The sequence below is a fragment of the Phoca vitulina genome, unplaced genomic scaffold (genome assembly GCF_004348235.1).
Source record: "Phoca vitulina isolate PV1807 unplaced genomic scaffold, GSC_HSeal_1.0 scaffold122, whole genome shotgun sequence".
Classification (NCBI taxonomy): Eukaryota; Metazoa; Chordata; class Mammalia; order Carnivora; family Phocidae; genus Phoca; species Phoca vitulina.
In genome coordinates this window covers 844,410-850,634 of record NW_022589825.1, presented here as the reverse complement: position 1 = coordinate 850,634, position 6,225 = coordinate 844,410, and positions in this window count along the sequence as shown.

Sequence of the window (6,225 nt, the reverse complement as noted above, 5' to 3'; positions counted from 1 at the left end):
TTCTTTCTTTCTTTCTTTCTTTCTTTCTTTCTTTCTTTCTTTCTTTCTTTTTCTTTTTTTAGCACTGATTAACAGCTTCTCCAGGATATGATCTCTGGTCTGAGGCATATCTCTTTAGTTTAGCTTTCTCTAGGAATCTTCTGACTACTGCTGGTTGCTACTTGATCTTGAATGGAACCTCAGCAAACTTTTTGCCAGGATCTGAGCCACCGAAAAAAAGAGCCACTTCAAATTCTTTCCCTCTAGTAGCTCAGGATGATCTGAGTTCCCCTGCCCATGCTTCGGTTTCTTCCTGGATGCTTCCCTAAAGCACAAAAATGTTCATCCTTATTCGGTGAACCTTCTAAATGGTCCTCTTCTATTCCATTCTACCATTTCATAGACCTGGTTCTGAACATGGAAAGTAATTTGGTCTCTCAAGTGCTTTTGCTTAAGGTGATGCAACCGAGGTGACTTCCCTGGCTCTGTGCCACTGTTTGCCTGAAAATGTCAAGACCTCAGCTTCCTATTTGTCTCTCCTGAAACTGGACCATAATTGAGGCTGGTTGTACTGGGTTTGCAGTTGTGAAACAGCACCTGCCTTTGACTCAGCAGTGGGCATACCGCTGTGGAAAGTGAGGGGATTATAGAACACGTGGGATGTAATGCATGGTAGAAAGGCAATGTGAAGGTTACAGAAAGAAACTGACAATGGGCAGGAAAGAGAAGTCAGAGTTCTCAAAGCACTGCACTCTCGGTGTCGGACGATGATGTTTCTGACAGTGCAGGAGTGGGTGGCAGCAAAAGCTGGTGTATGTGACCTGCTGAGGTTTAGAGTAGACTTCTGTCTGATTAGCGTCTCTGGTGAATCTTTTTTTTTTTTTTTGAAGATTTTATTTATTTATTTGACAGAGAGAGAGCCAGCGAGAGAGGGAACACAAGCAGGGGGAGTGGGAGAGGGAGAAGCAGGCTTCCCGCGGAGCAGGGAGCCTGATGCGGGGCTCGATCCCAGGACCACGGGATCATGACCTGAGCCGAAGGCAGACGCTTAACGACTGAGCCACCCAGGCGCCCCTCTGGGGAATCTTTGAGAGTGACTGTCATTGATTAGAATTGTCGCTTTGAGCCATATGCAGCATAAATTTTGCAAAATGAATTAACCCACCCTGTACAAAGACACGTAGTTCAATTTGGCACCTTACCTAGAGATTCCAAGTATTCTGCATAAGTGACTGTGGCTAAACGGGCTTCAGTAGTACAGTATATGTAGAAGCCATGGCCACAAACCAAAGAACAAGATCCACCTGCACTCAGGATGAAAAGGACTACTTATCACACCCTGACTTCATCATACCCCACAGTCACACTCTTGGATAATAATTGCTGGTTGCAAGGGCATTGTCTTCAGATTATCAAGAAGAGCTCTGTGTAAATGTGTGTTCATCTGCATGCACACAGGTGTATATATTCAGATAGGAGTGCAAGACTAAGCTAGTGCACTTTTCTAATGTTAAATTTCTAAGTCTTGCCTTATAAAATTTGCTAATTTAACTATGACTATATGATTGGTATCATTAAGGCAAATTCAGCTTTTTGCGTAAATCTATGTAGTCACCAACTAAACTTTTCATTACTTCAGTGTCCAATGTCCTATTGCAGCAGGCATTGAAATTATTCATGGTAAAACCAAAAAAGGAAAGACAAATGAAAAGACAGGAAGACAGACACAAAAACAGGCTGAAAGAAAGAAAGGGAAGACAAAGACTGAAGAGAGGCAGGGAAGAGAGACAATCCTAAATAATTGGAGGCTACTAAGAGAAGCACCACAGCAAGAGTCCTAAGTGTGTTGTCCCCTAACTCTCCTAGCAAGGAGTGCATTTATTAGTAGTCACAAATAAATATGTATGCACCACCAGAGATACTCATGGGACTTGGACATGTGTATTCTGTTTAGGGTTGGATTATTGGAGGATAAGCTTCTTGGTGGGGAGGAGGGGGTGTCTAGCAGATGATGACTTGTATGATGTTACTAGCAGACCGATTCTGGGATGGATGGAAATGAAGATCATTCCTGTAGTCTCTCTTTTTCCCAGGACATGGAATAAATGCCCAACTCAAATGCTGTGAGAGATACTCAGGCCCTGAGGCACTGTTGATGACCCATGCAGAACCTTCTTTGGGAAGGAATTATATTACTACCTCACTGGAATGTAAGCTACATAAGGGCATGGACTTCATCTGCTTTGTTCACTGCTATATGTCCAGGACCTAGAACATCTGGCATATGATTTGCCCTCAATAAATATTTGTTGAGCATATATGTGAATTGGTGGGAATGTGATCCATTCCAAACAGTAAATATTTATTCATCTTTCCAAGTTCTGTTGCTTTTATGTTATGTAAGGGCTTCACACCTTACATGGCATGGATGATCACAATTTCCAAATGAGTGAAATAAGATATTCATGAGCTTGATCACAAGTAAAAACCAATTTACTTTCAAGGAGAGGCATGACATGGTCCTATTGTCCCTAAAAAAGAATGTTTCAGAGTTATGAGAGCCAAGAGAGAAGGAGAGTCAAGGCAAACTCTGTGGAAACCTTAATGAAAATCTCTTGCATGCCTACAGAATTGCTCTCAAGTGGCTGATTGGATGAGGAATGATTCTGAGGGTCCAGCAGGGGATAAATGGTGCATACCTGGGTGGTAGTCAATACACCTTCCCTGGCTGGAGCCCCACATCTCTGTTGTCCCCTGGAGACTAAACAGAAAGCCTAGCAACAGAGGTGGTACCATTGCTCAAGGGTGCTATCTTGGTGTTGATACCTAGTTTGTCTTTGAGGACGGGGAAGAGCTCAGTAAACCTCTCTAACAGGCTCCCCCCAAGTTCAGATACCTCAAGCTTTGTTTGTAAAACCCATGCCTGAGATATTCCATAAAAAGAAGAAAGGCTAATCTTTGAAACATCAGACTTAAACCCGTCACTCTCCAAAGGCCTTAGGAGAGCACAGAACAGGCCTAACACATCCACCATTTTGTTCTACCTTCCTCCAGCTGAGTCGAGGACTGTGAAACTCCTAGTGCCACTACTACCCGCACACACTGTGCATGTCTCCTTGAGCCTGAGGGCCAAGGGGCTTCCCACCTCTGCCTGCAGTGCTCCTTTAGCACCAAAAGTTGAGCCTCCACTTTTGAGTAAACTGTCACATCCATGGAGGTTGAAAGTGACCCTGAAAAGAAAAACTCACACACAGCAAAAAGATGCAGCCTTGCTCCTTGGAGATCCAACTGAAACACCCTGGTCCTTGTCAGCAGATTTTTAAAAAGGCATTTGTCTTTTATTTCACTCCCCTCACCACCACCACCAAAAAAAACTTCTTACCTCAATGCTTCTGAGAAGTACCTAATGTTCTGTGAGTTCCATCAGACTGGGGACAGATCTTGCCTTCTGAGGTACCCCTCAAACCAGTTTCTACTTCAATAAGTGGGATACGCAACATGAGGGAGTTGGGTCCAGGAAGGTATGCCAAATGATTCTCCAAACTAGTCCCCAAAAGTAAGCCCTAGAAATCACAGAATTAACCAAATAATACCCACCCCAACAGATATGCTGCCCCTCAGATTGAAGTTTTGGGAAGCCTGCTTGTCACGAGGGCACAATTGCAATTTTCCTTGCATAGGGCTGAAATGTGACAGACTCCTGGAATGAAACATTTATGAAAATGTGCTTAATCCATTTTTGCAGCTCAGTAGTTTTTTCACGATGAAATAATATTTTGCATCCTGAAAAACATTTTGCCTATCGTAGCTTCTACACAACCTCAACATCGCAATACAGTCAGTTCTCTGGGCCGGTGTCACCATCAGTTGCAAAACAGAAAAAGGGTGTTACACATTTTGGAACGTGGAGAATCATATCCATCATAGTTTGACGATAAGAAGAGAGAAGGGTTATGGGGCAAGGCTGAATACAACTTTGTACCCTTCTTCCCAGGTCAGAAAATGCTAAGGTCATCTTCAGAGAGTGTGGCTTCCTGTTAGCACAGGAACTCTCAAGTGGGCATCTCCCCTGCTTCTTGTCAATTCCTAGGAGAAATTACCCAGTTCTTTGCCACCTCCCCCTCCCTTCTGCTCCCAAAAAGTTTATTTCCAGAATCCTAGGAAAGCTGTTACCCGTTCATCATGCCAGCCACACATTTGGTCATCACTGCAGCCTCTCCTAGGAAAGGATCTTTCCTCCCAGCAAGCTGACCCTGCTAATGCTCTTACCACTCAGGGATCCCATGGGGCACAAAAGAGGTGAGACTGAGACAGTGCACCAGTCCCCAGGGGCCTATGACTTCCATTAGCCAAGAATTTCAGATGACTGAGTATGAGGCCACAAGCCTAAGGGGCAAGAGAATAAAAACTGTTTCCTCATTTCTCCTTAGTACCATTACCTCATGCTGGTCTTCTGTCTGGAGTGTCACACTTATCATCCCAGCTTGACAAAGATGCAGAGGCACTGGGCTCAGGGAACCATTTCTGAGAGCCCAGGATGCATCTTTTAAGAAACACACACTAATTGCCTATAATGTGCCATGCTCTGGGCTGGGCCCCAGGGAGTTGGTGGATAATATGTCTCTGCCCTCAGGGCACTCATGGTACAGCAGGGGAGAGAGGTAAGTAAGCAGGCGACTGTAGCTAAGTGTGATGGATGCTGTGAAGGGGAAAGGCCAGGGTCCTGTTGGAAAACATTGGAGGGTCTCCCAACCCAGACTTGAGCGGGGGACTGGGGGGTGGTGAGGGCACTTCAAGAAGTCTTTTTTGAGAAAGTGACAATAAAGCTTAGTTTACAGGACTTGGTAGGAGCGGCAGGAAAATTGCTTTGGTAGAAGGAACATGTGAAACTACCCAAAAGCTGGAGAGACAGGTGACTCTAGACACATCAGTGGGACAAACAGAGTGACCAGATCATGCGGCACCTTGAACTTCAGCCTGAGAGTAAGAGGGAACCGTTGTTGCAGGGGAAACGACATGATGAGGTTTGGCACAAGGAGTGAATTACACAGAGGAGACAAGTGCCTCCCCCCACCCCTACTTGCCCTTAGCTCCCTCCTCAGGAGCTCTGCCAGGAAAGGTTCTATAAGGCTTGCTTCTGGCCTGTAGTCTGCGAGTGGGCATTGTGGTGCTTACCAGCAACAAGGAGGGAGGGTGAACAGGTAAAGGGGCTGCTAAAAAGGTTTTTAGGAAAATTAGTACTTTGGCGTTTTTTGTACTTACTGGTCATATAAACGTTAGTTGAGGCTTGTAATGTCCCTAGTCTCAATTCCAAAAGCCCAGCGCCCCTCCCATCAACATTTCAGTGTGTATTGTTTAAAATGATCTTTCCCTGTCATTTGTGATTTAAAAATCCCTCCTCTTGAATAATAACCCAAACCAAAGGAGATAGAGTGCAAGTTCCACCCATTGTTACCTTGTCATCATTACTCCCTCTAACAACACAACGGGCCCCTAGACAGCTTGAAATCCCCACAAACCCCTATCTGGTGATGCTGGGGGGGAGCATGCTGCAGTCAACTCTAGAATTGACCCCTGTAAAGAGGCACCGACCCTTCCCCTATACACACTCAGAACTCAGCAGAGCTGGTGTGAGAGTTTCCGTTGAAGAAGAAATGAAACACCTTGGCTTCTCACTGTTGCGATTTAGAAGAGAGTAAGAGAATGGAGATAACAGAGAGGTGGAGAGAGAAACCGAGGATGGAGAGAAAGTGAGGGCCAAAGAAGAGGGAGAGACAGAATCCGAAGGTGAGACCCAGAGAAGAAACAAGGAGGGAGGTGGAGATGGAGAGAGGAAAGATGGAGGAAAGCATCAGGGAGAGGGGGAAAGAGAGTGAAGGAAAAGAGAGAGGGAGAGGCACTGGGGGAAGTCCCAGAGCAGTTGAGCTGCTGCCTGGGAAAGTTTGGGGAAGGGTCTAGCAAGAGACATGTGGCTGCTAAAGCACCTGGATGCTGTAAGCAAATGGGCAGAGGCCAGGAAGGGGATAGACTCACCCTCCCGTCCTCTCTCATCCATCCAGGGCTGGGTGGCCAGGTCAGTGCTCTCGGCCCCCCTGACTCCTCTGAAGCTTGCAAATCTTGCTGTGTGCCAGGCCCGGTCTGGCCCTGCCAGGGACACCTATCCCATCCTACAGCCAAGCTTGGCTTCGGGAAGGGTATCAAGGAAAGGGGGTTTCCAAGAGCTATGGAGGGCTGGCCAAGCTCACC